The sequence below is a fragment of the Mustelus asterias genome, chromosome 9 (genome assembly GCF_964213995.1).
Source record: "Mustelus asterias chromosome 9, sMusAst1.hap1.1, whole genome shotgun sequence".
Lineage (NCBI taxonomy): Eukaryota > Metazoa > Chordata > Chondrichthyes > Carcharhiniformes > Triakidae > Mustelus > Mustelus asterias.
Window position 1 is genome coordinate 110003915 of NC_135809.1, and position 16149 is coordinate 110020063.

The 16149-nt window shown below is 42.6% G+C and overlaps 1 protein-coding gene across 1 annotated transcript in view; it reads left to right on the forward strand.

The window, feature by feature from the left end:
• LOC144498916 (putative oxidoreductase YjmC) overlaps window positions 1–16149 on the forward strand; it is a 63135-nt gene that overhangs the window by 956 nt on the left and 46030 nt on the right. The gene's annotated exons all lie outside the window — the stretch shown is intronic.

The following is a 16149-nucleotide window of genomic DNA, read 5'->3' on the forward strand; positions in this document are numbered from 1 at the left end:
CCTTATTGGAGGACAGATGTCCTTGCTATAGAGGGGGTACAGCAAAGGTTTACCAGGCTGATCCCTAGGATGGCAAGTCTGTCGTATGAGGAGAGACTAAGTCGGATAGGATTATATTCACTGGAGTTTAGAAAAGTGAAAGGGGATCTCGTAGAAGCTATTAAAATTCTAACAGGATTAGACAGAGTAGATTCAGAAAGAATGTTCCTGATGGTGGGGGAGTCCAGAACTAGGGGTCGTAGCTTGAGGATAAGGGGTAAACCTTTTAGGACTGAGGTGAAGAGAAATTTCTTCACCCTGGTGAATGCATGAAATTCACTACCACACAAAGTAGTTGAGGTCAAAACATTGTGATTTCGAGAAGAAATTAGATATAGCTCTTGGGGGTTAAAGGGATCACAAGGGGTATGAGGGGAAGCCGGGATCAGGATATAGAATTTGATGATCAGCCATGATCAAAATAAATGGCAGAGCTGGCTCAAAGGGCCGAATGGCCTACTCCTGCTTCTAGTTTCTATGTTTCTAATACAAGAGTAATGTTTCTATTACAATAGCTGTACTGTTTACGAGTGTCGATTGAGAAAGCCCAATGGGTTTTCTGCCAAGGTCACACAGGAACAGTTTCCACCCAATTCTGTTCACTTCACTTAACATTTAGGAATCTCTGAGTATTACAGTAAAGGCTGTAGAAGTTAACAAAATTCCAACTGTAGCATTAAAGATCTGTATTCTGAAGCCAGCCTCACCCAAAGCCAAGCTGTTCCAGTCTTGCTTTAATCTGAAAAAGGCATTTTAGTATGTTATTAAATGAATGGAATGAGACGTTTCTAACTCTGTTTTTGAAAATGGCTGTCATTGATAACATTGGCACTGATCCCAAATTAACTTGAGAAAGAAAACATACCAATTTCTATAGTTCCTTTCACAACCTTAGGACCTCCCAAATCCTTCTGAAGCCAATGAAGTATATTTAAAGTGTGGTCAATGCTTGTAATGTAGGAAACATGGCAGCTAATCTTCACAGAGCAAGCTCCCACAGACATCAATCAGATATTCACCAGAGCATCTGCTTTTAATGATGTAGGTTGAGGAATAAATATTGACCAGAACAAAACAACAATTTATTTTTACTTAGTACATTTCATGTAATAAAATATCCTGTGGTGTTTCATAAGAATGTTATGAAATAAAATATCACACTGTTTCAAGTAGGAGGATAGTAGAGCTTAGTCAGCACCTTGTCTAAGTGAAAATCTTTATCTAACTGATCAGAACTGGCAACCTACAGGCAATGTGCCTCATGGCACAGTCACATGCCTACAGCAAGCAGGTAATCATGTAGTACACCCAGTAAGATTGCATTTCCAAAACCCAAATCATTATTAAGGGCCAATGGTCAGTGATGGAGGAGACTTTGGGGCCTGAGTGAGACAAGAGACCAAATGAATATATTTAGGAATTTGGTGCATGCAGGAAAGAGGTGCCCTTTTGCTTTCTAACTTCCACAGCCTTCAGGAAGTGGTTTTACTCTGCCCCAAAGGAAGCTAGCTATTTGATGAGTATGTGGTAAGGACTAAGGTTCATTCTATTCCTAAGGTTTAAAACAGTCTAGCTGGTTGTCAGGCTAATGAAATATATAAAAATCAAAAGCAAAATACATAATTAAATAGTTCTTTAGAACACTTAAAGGCAGGACAGGTGATGGGTCACAGGTGCAGCACGTGGGAGCTCCTGGATGCCAGTTTGATCCAAGGCAAATACATCTGCTGTAAGTGTTTGAAGTCCAAGCAACTTTGGCTCAATTTACGAGCTGGAGGCTAAACTACTGACGCTGCAACACATCAGGGAGGAGAAAGTTACCTAGATTCTTTGTACCAGGAGGTAGTCACACATTTTAGGACAAGGTCTTTTGATTTGGTCAGTGGTTAAGGACATTGGAATGTGATTGTGAGTGAGGCAGGTAAGGGGACTCAGAGGGTAGGAGAACAGGAGCCTCAGCCTTTACAATTGTCCAATAGGTTTGAGATTTTTTCAGCTTGTCTGGATGAGAATGGGGGCTGCAGGGTGAAATAATTAATTGGCCATGGCACAGGAAGCCGTTTAAATTGGGGGTGGTGGGAAATAAGGAATGTGGTGGTAGTTGGAGATAGGATAGACAAAGGGATTGACATCATTCTTTGCAGGCAAAGAGCATGAGTCCAGACAGGTGTGTTGCCTGCTAGATGCCAGGGTTCGGTACATCTGCTCTGGGCTGGACAGTAACTTGCAGTGGGAGGGGTAGGACCCAGTGTCATGGTACAAATGCCATAAGCAGGACAAAGAAGGAGATTCTGCATAGTCAATATGCGGACCTTGGCACTAAATTGAGAAGCAGAATGTCAAAGGTCATAATCTCTAGATTATTACCTGAGCCATGTGCTGGCTCATGGCTTCTTGGCCTTTTGGCTAAGATCAAGAGTAGTATGGTCGGCAGCCCATGGTCGGCCACACTTGGTCGAGGTCATTAGGTTACACTGAAGCTTCATATGTTTCATATGAAGCAATTTTTTAAAGCGGCATCTCGGCCTTTTGGCTAAGATGCAGATGAGCTCAAGTCTTGGAGGAGGAACCTCCCCCTTCTCCAATCAGCTTGGCTCATGTAGATCAGGCCCAGGACAGGGTGGTTTGGTCACTCGCCCTGTCTTGTCAGCCTGGATCTGAAATGTCTCAACTTGTTGAGACTCTGAATTGGATTTGATTTGATTGAATTGGAAAAGTATTTTTTTTTAAATTACCTGAGCCATGTGCAAATTAGCACTGGTTAGCACTGTTGCCGCACAGCGCCAGGGTTCAATTCCCGGCTTGGGTCACTGTCTGTGTGGAGTTTGCACATTCTCCCCATGTCTGCGTGGGTTTCCTCCCACAGTCCAAAGATGTGTGGGTCAGGTTGATTGGCCATGCTAAATTGATGCTAGTGTCAGGGGGATTGGCAGGGTAAATAAATGGGACTACGGGGATAGAGGATGGGTGGGATTGTGGTCAGTGCAGGCTCGATGGGCCAAATGGCCTTCTTCTGCACTGTAGGGATTCTATGACTCTATGAAACTGCATTGGACAAAACAGATTAGAGAGATGAATGCATGACCCAAGGACTGGTGTGGGAGAAGTCGGTTTCGGTTCAAGGGGCACCACTACGGGGAAGGTGGAATCTCTACCTTGGGGGGGGGGTCTGCACCTGAACCATGATGGGACCAGTGTTCTTGCAAGCTGTATAACTAGGGAAGTCGATAAAGTTTTAAACTGAGTAGTGGGGGCAAGGGATCAAATTTGGGAAGATATGGTAAAGAACAGAGACAAGGCAAAAGAGATTACAGGAAATGAAAAACAGACAGTGAGAGAGAGGGATCAAGAGTACAAGTTTAACAGCAAGTCAATAAGTTATAAAATGAATAAGCGAGCATGAATGTAAATAAATAAATACAATTTGATAGCCATTAAAGGATACATTGCTGCAGGAGGACATGGATTGGAACCTAAATATTGAAGGATACAGGATATTTATGAAGGACAGGAAATGAGGTAAAGGTGGAGGTGTGGCTCTGTTAGTTAATCATGGTATTAGCACAATAGAGGGTGTGACCTAAGTTCAGGAAACCAGGATGTCGAAACAGTTTGGGTGCAGATGTGAAACGTTAAAGGTAAAAAGTCACTTGTGGGAGTTGTGTTAAGGGCCCTTAACAGTAATCACATGGTAGGGTGGGGCATAAAGGAAGAAGTCATTGGAGTTTGTCAGAACGACGTGGCACTAATCATGGGAGATTTAATCCTGACTGGAAAAGTCAGGTGGGCAAAGGTAACGAGATGAGGAGTTCATAGAATGTTTCCAGGATAGTTCCTTAGAACAGTATGTTCTGGAGCCAACCAGAGAGCAGGCTATTCTAAGCCTGGTATTGTGCAATGAAATGGAAGAAATTACCAAAGAGAATGCGCCCCTAGGTAACAGCTGCCATAATAGGATTGCATTTTACATTCAGTTTGAAGTGGCTCGGAAACGATGGGCGGGATTCTACGGCCTCACTCGTCCTGAAACCGTAAAATCCTGCCCGAGGTCAACGGACATTTCCATTGTCTGCCCCTCTCACCTGCTCCGATTCCGTGATGGTAAAATTCCAGCCTGTGTTTTTAAATTTACACAAGGGCAATTATGAGGGCATGAAAGTAGACCTGGCCAAAGTGATTTGGTAAATTAGATTAAGGGATAGGCAAACATTAAAATGAATATTTCAGAATGCACAGAATAAATACATTGCAACAAGTAAGAAAAAGTCCAAGGGACGAACCCATCCATGGTTAACTAGAAAGGCTCGAGATAGTATCAAACTTGAAGAAAAAGCACATAATTGTGCAAAGACAGGTCGTAGGTCAGAAGATAGGACAAAATAAAAAGGAACTGCAAAAGGTTGACTAAAAGATTAATATTGAGGAAAAAAATTTGAGTATGAAAGAAAGCTAGCCAGAAATATAAAAGCGGACAATAACAGTTTTTTTCCTAAATAACGTTTAAAATAGAGTTAATAAAGTGAGCACTGGTCCCATAGAAAGTGAGTATGGTCAATAAATAATGGAAAACAAGCAGATGGCAGAATTGAACAGGTTTTTTGCATCAGTCTTCACTATAGAGAATACAAATAACATCCCTGAATCAGCTACAAACCAAGAGATGGAAGGGAGAGAGGAACTCGGAAATTACAGTCACCAGAGGAGTCGTACTGAGTAAATTATCAGAGCTGTGGGCTGACAAGAGCCTGGGTCCTGATGGACTTTATCTAGGGTCTTAAAAGAAGTGACTAATGAGATAGCTGGTGCATTGGTTTTAATTTTTCAACACTCCCTAGATTCAGGTAAGGTCCCAATAGATTGGAAGATTGCGAATGTAACTCCATTATTCAAAAAGGGACGAGACAGGAAGTGGGAAACTACATACCAGTTAGCTTAACATAGCTTAAAATGTTAGGAGCTATTATTAAAGAAGTTATAGCAGGGTATATGGATAAATGCAAGGTAATCAGGCAGAGTCAATATGGTTTTGTGTAAGGGAAATAATGTTTAACTGATTTACTGGAGTTTTTTGAGGAAGTAACATGTTCTGTGGATGAAGGGGAACCGGTGGACCTACTGTACCTCGATTTCCAGAAAGCATTTGATAAAGTGCCACATCAAAGGTTATTGAAGAAAATATGTATAGGGTAACATACCGGCAGACATAGAAGATTGGCTGGCTAACAGGAAACAGAGAGTATGCATAAATGGGTAACTTTCTGATTGGTTTCGGTACTCAGATCTCAACTGTTTACAATTTATACCAATTATTTGGACGAAGGGATTGGAGGGGATGGTTGCCAAATTTGCTGATGACACAAAGATAGGTAGGAAAGTAAGTTGTGAAAAGGGCATCACGAGGCCACAAAAAGATACAGATAGATTTGGGAAAAGATCTGGAAAATGAAGTATAATGCTGGAAAATGTGAAACTGTCCATTCTGGCAGAAAGAATTAAAAAAAGCATATTATCTAAATAATGAGAGATTGCAGGACTCTGAAATGCAAAAGGATCTGGATGTGGTAGTGCATGAGTCACTAAAGACTAATATGAAGTTACAGCAAGTCATTTGGAGAGTTAATAAAATGTTATGATTTATTGCGAGGGGAATTGAATACAAAAGTAGAGAAGTTATGCTTCAGTTGTATAGGACTTTGGTGAGACCACATTTGGAGTGCTGTGTACAGTATTTATCACCTTATAGGTAAAAGGAAGGATGTAAAGTGCAGAAGAGGTTTACCAGAATAATACCTGGAATGAGTGAGTTGTCTTATAAAGAAAGGTTGGACAGGCTAGGCTTGTATCCGCTGGCGTTTAGAAGAGTAAGAGTGAGCAACTTGATTTAAACATATAAGATTTGAGGGGTCTTGACAGGGTGATATGGAGAGATTGCTTCCTCTTGTGGGAGAATCTAGAACTAGGAGGTCACTGTTTAAAAATAACCTTTGATGTGGCACTTTATCAAATGTCTTCTGGAAATCTAAGTATAGTAGATCCACCAGTTCCCCTTCATCCACAGAACATCTTACTTCCTCAAAAAACTCCAGTAAATTGGTTAAACATTATTTCATTTTCACAAATTTAAAAATAAACAGAGGTAAGGGAAACCCTTTCACTCAAGGAGAGTCATGAGTCTTTGGAGCTTCCTTCCTGAAAAGGTGATGGAAGCAGAGTCTTTGAATATTTTTAAGGTAGAGGTGGATAGATTCTTGGTAAGCAAGGGGCTGATAGATTATCGGGGGTTGGCGGGATGCAGATTTGAGGTTACTATCAGATCAGCCTTGATATTATTAAATGGCAGAACAGGCTCGAGGGGTTGAATGGCCTAGTCCTGCTCCTTGTTCTTATACTCAAATAACTCCCCTTTCATATTTAACAAAGGATGTAAACATCCCCTTTTTTCCTAGTGAACAAAGGACACATTTGCTTGCACGATCCTGTGTGACAGTATGTTTCCCACGCTACCCTCTAAAAACCCACTGTTCCCATGCATTAACAACTAGTTCTACTAGTCAGTCTCTGCACATGCATTGTTCACAGTCTTTAAATGGTACCGGTGTCTTAATGGAATGTGTGTGTGTTGAAATTGGTTCCTTGTCTGAAGAGTCTCATTCCCATGGCCCTTCTGACCTTGGTGACTGTTGTTATTCCATTGCGGCTATTGGGGACTCATGTACCTCTGGAATTCATGGTAGTTCTGTACTCAGTACAGCTGGTGGGATCCCTAGCTCCCTGATCATCTAATTGCAGTGATGGAACAGCTTCGCACTGTGAAAGACAGCTTTGCTAGTTATCTGGATTTGCTTGTGATTGCACCAATATATTTGGCCATTCACTTCCACTATATGCAATTGAGGTAAGACTTTCTCTACACACGTGTCTTATACATAGGCTGACTCCTGTCAAGAGCTTTGAAAGTTTGCACTCTGACTGGCTTTCCAATCTGGTAATGTTTGGCAATCTTGTCAAACTGAAATTTGGTTTTCTGTCATTTCATCTTGATCTTTTCACTCGCGTGTTACTGCTTCTGGTTTCAATAGCTTTGCTGCTAATGGAAGAGTGGTTTGTGTGAGGCGTGACATTGGTCTTTGAACAGGACTACTTTCCATGCCTTCATTCAATGTGTTTTGCCACTCGAGGATTGCTTTGTATACATCTGTGCTAGATTTTCTCTATTTCATGGCCAGTCCTTTGGCGATCTTCATGCCACCTAAGTATTTCTGTTCAACTGAGAATAGTGCGGGGACGATGTGTGGTTCTGAATTTCCTAATATTTCGTGAATTGGCTGAATTCTTCACTCGTTAACTGAGGACCATTGTCACACATCACAATGTCTGGAATGCATACCGACTGAAGTGTACTTTCAAGCATCCTACTATTTCTCTTGTTGTCATTGAGGTCAGCTGGTATAACTCCCAGCAGTCAGCATATTTGACAGGATAATCAGTTTCCTGCTGAAGTGAAGAGGTCTACTCCCAGCTTCATCCATGGTCTATTTGTGATCTTGCACGTCATCAACGGCTCTCTAGCTTATTTAGCTTGGTACTCATTACACACATCCCACTGACCAATGCGGCCTTTAATTTCATCGCTCACATTTGGCCAGTACAGCACTTTTCTTACTTCTCTCAGTCAATTCAACCCTTGATGACTTGCATGGAGGTGTTTCACCATCTCTCTTGTCATCTCCTTAGGCGTGACAATTCTATTTCCTTTGTACAAGATACCATCTTGGGGTGTTGATTCATCTAGGTATGCCCAATATAACCTTGTGACCGCAAGTGTGTCCTCAGAGCTCTCGGGCAATCCTATCATCACAACTTCTTGTAGTACTTGTAGAGTTGCATCTTGTTGTGCATCCACTTGATTCGAGCAAGGCTCTTGTCTGTCAGATTCAATGGGTGGGATTTTATGGCCTCGCTCGAGCGAGACCGCAAATTCTGGCCCGAGGTCAACAGACATTTCCGTTGTCCACCTCTCGCCCGCTCTGATTCCATAGCGGGCGGGCGGGCGGTAGAATTCTGGCGAATGTCTCTGTTGGATTAATGGCTTCCAGAACATGTGTGGCTGTTGCTTCATGTTGAATCTGGAAGATGCTGCATTCTTTGCAGCCTCCTCACCTTTCTTAATGGGAAGCGCTACTCTCGACAGCATGTTTGTGAGGTACATCTGTTTTCCTCACTTGTACTTCACGTTCAGATGATATCTTTGTAAACAAAGTAACATTCTTCGCAGTTGCTTTGGAGTGAATAGTCGTGGTTTGTGAAAAATGCTTTGAAGGGGCTTGTGGTCAGATTCCACTGTTATTTTGTCTCTCCCAAGCTGGTATTGGTGAAAATGCTCACAGGCAAAAAGAATAAAACCCAAGCAGACACTGAGCCAAATAAAGAAATATTAGGTCAGATGTCCAAAAGATTGTCAAAAAAGCAGCTTTTAAGGAGCAGGGAAAGCACCCTACTCAAACTACACCACCAGCTAACAGCTAACAATGCAATCTCATTGACACAAGACCTCAGCAACAAAATGTATGCATTCTTCTGAAATATTGTAATCCCTGCTGGAACAAGTTCCACTTCTACAAACTGATGGGAGCCCTACCTCTCAGTGGCACAATTCCTGCTTGAATGCAAAATCCACCAATTGCAACCATTGGTCTAACTGGTGACGTCCCAGTTTTCATAGAATCCCTACAGTGCAGAAGGAGACCATTCGGCTCATTGAGCCTGCACGGACAACAATCCCACCCTGCCCCATCCCCACAATCCCATGTATGTACCCTGCTAGTCCCCCTGAAACTAAGGGGCAATTCAGCATGGCCAATCAACCTAATCTGCACATCTTTGGACTGTGGGAGGGAACTGGTGCACCCAGAGGAAACCTCGACAGACACGGGGAGAACGTGCAATCTTCACACAGACAGCGACCTGAGGCCAGAATTGAACCCGGATCCCTGGCGCTGTGCGCCACCCCAAACAAAATGTTTTAATATTTCATGGAAAATCTGGATAACCATCAACCACTTGAGGATGGGCGAGGGAGGATGTAGCCATTTAATCTGCAAGTGGAACATGAGGAATAGCTCAGATTGTTACTGTGACAATCCAACTCAGACCATTGCCCATATACTGAACTCCTTCCCTGGGTAGGACATTAAAGTGAATAGGGAGTGAATGGAGGATTGGATTAAAGAATATAGGGAGTGAGAGGAAAAGTGGCAATAGACTAGTTGGGATATTAAAGGGTACAAGAAGTGAGGGGAAAAATTGGATTAGACTAGATGGGATATTAAAGGGTTTAGAAGATGAAAGAGAAATTGAAATTAGACTTGGTGGAACATTAAAGGGTACAGAGAATGAGCAGAGAATAGGATTATACAGAGCTGGATATTAAAGTGTATAGGATTGAAGGGGAGAGGGAGATTAGACTGTGTTGGATAGTTAAGGTTATTAAAATTAGCTTTGGATCAAGCATTTGAGGAAACGGAGCAGGAGGCAGTTTAATTACTGTAGCACATTGAATGAGTTGGACAAGCTACAAGTGAATGAAATCAAATAATTGCAGAAAGCCTTTGAGATTTATTGGTTTCTGAAATAATTAATACATTGGAGCATGATTCACTCATTCAGCCTCAAACCTGTTCTACCTTTCAATCAGATAACTCCTTGTTTTTGTTCCATATCCAGGAATACCCTTGAGGTAACAAAGATCTAACACTCTCAATTTTCAAATGACTCCCAGACTCAGCAATGTTTTGGGGAGAACATTCCAGATTTCCACCACCCTTTGTACAAAGAATTGCTTCCTGACATCACCCTTGATTAAACCAACTCTAATTTTATGATGCTCCCTTATCTGCTCCCATTAAAGGAAATAGGTATGATAAATGATTTGATTAGATCGCCTCTCAATTACCTCCGTTCAGGGGAATACAAGCCTAGTCTTTGTAACTAGCTTTTAAACTGAACCCTCCAAGTCCAGTATAGTTCTGGTAAGTCTGCACTATACGCCCCGAAAAGTCAAAGGCCAAAATTTTCCAGTCCTTCCCTCTGGTGGAATCCTCCAGTCCCATCGATGGCAACTCACCCCTGTGCTTTCCCCAGCAGTGGAGAGTGCGGGGCATGCAAAACCCCGTAGACATTGACAGGACCAAAAGATCCCACACTGACGGCCATTTGTGGGCTACCTCCGCCACTGGAAAATGTGCCCAACATTTCCATCCTGAGGGGCAGTGTCCAGAACTGAACACAGTATTTCAGCTGGATAGCTTCATAAAACCAAAGTATAACTCCCTGACTTTTATTCTAGCCCCTTGATACAGAGGCTAACATTCCATGATAGTTTTTGTACCCGTTGACTAGCATTTAATGAATCGTGTACTTGAACCCCTAAATCTCCCTGTTCCTTTACTTTTTCGAGTCCATCTATCTTTCTTGGATCCAAATTGAATGGCTTCACATTTCCCCACATTTAACTCCATCTGTCATTGACTCTAAGATTACTTAATCTATTAATGTCTTATTGCCACTCTTTGCTCCCAGTGTATCCTATGATTTTATGCATTGGAAAGAACACAAAAAATAAGAGGAGTTGGACAGTTGGTCCCTTGGGCCCCTCTGCCATTCAATAAGATCATGTCTGATCTGAACGTGGCCTCAGCTTGACTTTTCTGCCTTCCCCCGATAATCCTTCACTATCTCATCAATCAAACATCTGTCTATCTCAGTCTTGAATATATCAAATGACCTAAACTCCACTGCTCTGTAGAATAGAGAATTGCAAAGATTAATGAGTTCATGAGAGAAGAAATTTCTCCTTACCTCTGTCTTAAATGGGAGGTCCCTTATTCTGAACCCGTGTTCTCTAATTCCAGATTCCCACTAGGGCAAATATCCTCTCAGAATTTACCCCGCCTCAGGATCTTATATGATGCAATAAGATCACTTCTCATTCTGCTAACCTCCAATGAATATAGGCCCAACTTTCTCAATACTTCCTGACAAGACAACCCTTTCTTCCCAGGAATCAACCTAGCGAACCTCCTCTGAATTACCCCAAATACAAAATGTACCATCTTAAATAATAAACCAAAACTGTATGCAGTTCTTCATGCCATATACAATTGTAGCAAGACTTCCCTATTTTTATACTCCATCCCCTTTTAATGAAGGCCAATATTCCATTTACCTTCCATCTGCAAGCTAGCTTTTTGTGATTCATGTATGAGGACCCCAAATCCTCATGTACCGCGAAATTCTGCAGTCCCTCTCAATATTTTGCTTTTCCATTTTTCCCACCAAAGTGAACAACATCACATATTCCTAGATTTTATTCTGTCAAATTTTTAACTATCGTTCTCCCTTTTTGTCCTTCTCACAACTTGCTTTCCCATCTATATTTGTATCATCAGCAAACTTAAATATATTACTTTCAGTCCCTTTATCCAGGTTATTAATATAGATGGTAAATAGTTGAAGCCCAGCATTGATCCTGGTGGCAACCACAATATAGTTTTCCAACCTGAAAATGGATCATTTATCTGACTCACTGTTTTCTGTTAGTTAGGTAATTCTCTATCCATACTGATATAGGTAGGTAGAACAGGAACAGAAGTTCTGCTAAAGGAGTATGAACAGCTAGGAGCTAAATTAAAAAGCAGAACCAAAAAAGTAATAATCTCTGGATTACTACCTGAGCCACAAACTAATTGGCACAGGGTCAATAAGATTAAGAAGCTAAATGCGTGGCTCAAAGATTGGTGTGGGAGGAATGGGTTTGAATTCATGGGACATTGGCACCAGTATTGGGGAAGAGGGGATGGTCTTCATCTGAATCATGCTGGGACCAGAGTCCTGGCGAATCGTATAACTAGGGCTGTAGATAGGGCATTAAACTAAACAGTGGTGGTGGGGGGATGGGGAGGGGAGGGGGAGTTTCACTTGTATGGAGAATTGAAAAAAAAAGTTAAAGGAGAGGGTAGAAGTTTCCAGGCCACGTAATAGAACAGAGAGTATAGAAGGTGGGAGGAATCTTACCTCAGGCAGAGCAAAAAAGTGACAAGTATGAGAAGGGAGGTGGTCAATGCAGGACTGAGGGTGTTGTACCTAATTGCAATATATGGAACAAGGTAAATGAGCTTGTTGCGCACATTGAAATTGGCCGGTACAATGTTGTGGGCATCACAGAGACGTGGCTGCAAGGGGATCAGGACTGGGATCTAAATATCCAAGGGTATGTTTCCTATCGGAAAGACAGGCAGATGGGCAAAGGGGGTGGAGTTGCACTGTTAGTAAGGAATGAAGTTAAATCAATAGCAATAAGTGATATAGGATCAGAAGGCATAGAATCTCTGTGGATAGGGTTGAGGAATCGCAAAGGTAAAAATACCCTGATGGGAGTTATGTACAGGCCCCCTAGCAGCAGTCAGGATGTGGGGCAGAAAATAAATCAGGAGATAGAAAAGGCATATAAAAAAGGCAATATTATAATAATCATGGGGGACTTCAATTTGCAGGTGGACTGGGAAAATCAGGTAGGTAGTGGATCCCAAAAAAAGGAATTTGTGGAATGTCTAAGAGATGGTTTTTTGGAGCAGCTTGTGACAGAGCCTATTAGGGAACAGGCAATTCTGGATTTGGTGATGTGTAATGAGGCAGACTTGATTAGGGAACTTAAGGTGAAGGAACCCTTGGGGAGCAGTGACCACAATACAACAGAATTTACCCTGCAGTTTGAGAGGGAGAAGGTAGAATCAGATGTAATGGTATTACAATTAAATAACCATAACTGCAAAGACATGAGGGAGGAGCTGGCCAGAGTTGACTGGAATGGGCGCCTAGCAGGGAAAACAGTGGAACAGCAATGGCAGGAGTTTTTGAGAGTTATTGGGGAGGAACAACAGAAATTCATCCCAAGGAGGAGGAAACATGCTAAGGGGAGGATGAGGCATCCATGGCTGACGAGGGATGTCAAGGACAGCATAAAAGCAAAAGAAAAAGCATACAAAGTGGCGAGGATTAGTGGGAAGCCAGAGGATTGGGAAGTCTTTAAAAGTGAGCAGAGGACAACTAAAAAAAGCAATAAGGGGGAGAAGATGAAATATGAGTGTAAGCTAGCTAGTAATATAAAAGAAGATAAGAGTTTTTTTCAATATATAAAAGGTAAGAGAGAGGCAAAATTAGCCATTGGACCACTGGAAAATGAGGCTGGAGAAGTAATAATAGGAAACAAAGCAATGGCAGACGAACTGAATAGTTACTTTGAATCAGTCTTCACGGTGGAAGACACCAGTTGGATGTCAGAGCTCCAGGAGAGTCAGAGGGCACAGGTGAGTATAGTGGCCATCATTGAGGAGAAGGTTCTGGAGAAACTGAAAGGTCTGAAGGTGGATAAATCACCTGGACCGAATGGACTACACCCCAGGATTCTGAGGAAATTGTGGAGGCATTGGTGGTGATCTTTCAAAAATCACTGGAGTCATGGAGGGTACCAGAGGACTGGAAAGTAGTGAATGTAACACCGCTGTTTAAGAAGGGAGGGAGGCAGCAGACGGGAAATTATAGGCCGGTTAGCCTGACTTCAGTCATTGGCAAGATTTTAGAGTCCATTATTAAAGATGAGATCGCAGAGTGCTTGGAAGTGCATGATAAAGTAGGACGGAGTCAGCACGGCTTCGTCAAGGGGAGGTCATGTCTGACAAATCTGTTAGAGTTCTTTGAGGAGGTAACAAGGAAGTTAGATAAAGGAGAACCAGTGGACGTGATTTATTTAGATTTCCAGAAGGCCTTTGACAAGGTGCCACATAGGAGACTGTTAAATAAGTTAGGTGCCCATGGTGTTATGGGTAAGATCCTGGCATGAATAGAGGATTGGCTGACTGGCAGAAGGCAGAGAGTGGGGATAAAGGGGTCTTTTTCAGGATGGCAGCCGGTGACTAGTGGTGTGCCTCAGGGGTCAGTGTTGGGACCACAACTTTTCACAATATACATTAACAATGTGAAGAAAGAACTGAAGGCACTGTTGCTACGTTTGCAGATGATACAAAGATATATAGAGGGCCAAGTAGTTTTGAGGAAGCAGGGGGGGCTGCAGAAGGACTTGGACAGGTTAGGAGAGTGGGCAAAGAAGTGGCAGATGGAATACAATGTGGAAAAGTGTGAGGTTATGCACTTTGGAAGGAAGAATGGAGGCATAGATTATTTTCTAAATGGGAAAATGCTTAGGAAATCAGAAACACAAAAGGACTTGGGAGTCATTGTTCAAGATTCTCTTAAGGTTAACGTGCAGGTTCAGTCGGCAGTTAGGCAGGCAAATGCAATGTTAGCATTCATATCGAGAGGGTTAGAATACAAGAGCAGGGATGTATCTCTGAGGCTGTATAAGGCTCTGGTCAGATCCCATTTGGAGTGTTGTGCGCAGTTTTGGGCCTCATATCTAAGGAAGGATGTGCTGGTCTTGGAAAGGGTCCAGAGGAGGTTCACAAGAATGATCCCTGGAATGAAGAACTTGTCGTATGAGAAATGGTTGAGGACTCTGGGTCTGTACTCATTGGAGTTTAGAAGGATGAGGGGGGATCTTATTGAAACTTACAGGATACTGTGAGGCCTGGATAGAGTGGACGTGGAGAGGATGTTTCCACCAGTGGGAAAAACTAGAACCGGGGGCACAACCTCAGGCTAAAGGGACGATCCTTTAGAACAGAGATGAGGAGGAATTTCTTCAGCCAAAGAGTGGTGAATCTGTGAAACTCTTTGCCACAGAAGGCTGTGGAGGCCAGCTCATTGAGTGTCTTTAACACAGAGATAGATAGGTTCTTGATTAATAAGGGGATCAGGGGTTATGGGGAAAAGGCAAGAGAATGGGGATGAGAAAAATATCAGCCATGATTGAATGGTGGAGCAGACTCGATGGGCTGCGTGGCCTAATTCTGTTCCTATGTCTTATGGTCTTATGATATGCTAACCCCAACACCATGAGCTCTTATTTTGTGTAGCAACCTTTTAGGTGTTAGCTTATTCAAAGCCTTTAAGCCAAATACACTACTGCCGAAATCTTGATGGTGTTTATGCTGATGGAATCTTCATGGACCCGCAGACAGCGCACCCTTGCTGTGGGTTTCCCAATGGCAAGGGGTGCGTTCAACGGAAGAGTCCATCGACAACGACGAGATCATAATGTCCACCACCAGCGAGTGGCACACTGCCTCCTACTGCATCGAAACACACCGCGGAGGGAGAGGAAAATCCCACCCTATATATCCTGGTTTCTCTTTCTTCACTCTGCTTGTTACATCTTCAAAGAACTCTAATTAATGTGGCAAACATGATTTCCCTTTCAAAAAACCGTGTTGACTCTGCTTAATTGAATTATGATTGTCTAAATGTCCTGTTGCTAATTCCTTAATAAGAACATAGAACAGTACAGCACAGAACAGGCCCTTTGGCCCACGATGTTGTGCCGAGCTTTATCTGAAACCAAGATCAAACTATCCCACTCCCTATCATCCTGGTGTGCTCCATGTGCCTATCCAATAACCGCTTAAATGTTCCTAAAGTGTCTGACTCCACTATCACTGCAGGCAGTCCATTCCACACCCCAACCACTCTCTGCGTAAAGAACCTACCTCTGATATCCTTCCTATATCTCCCACCATAGTTATGCCCCCTTGTAATAGCTCCATCCACCCGAGGAAATAGTCTTTGAACGTTCACTCTATCTATCCCCTTCATCATTTTATAAACCTCTATTAAGTCTCCCCTCAGCTTCCTCCGCTCCAGAGAGAACAGCCCTAGCTCCCTCAACCTTTCCTCATAAGACCTACCCTCCAAACCAGGCAGCATCCTGGTAAATCTCCTCTGCACTCTTTCCAGCGCTTCCACATCCTTCTTATAGTGAGGCGACCAGAACTGCACACAATATTCCAAATGTGGTCTCACCAAGGTCCTGTACAGTTGCAGCATAACCCCACGGCTCTTAAACTCCAACCCCCTGTTAATAAAAGCTAACATACTATAGGCCTTCTTCACAGCTCTATCCACTTGAGTGGCAACCTTCAGAGATCTGTGGACATGGAC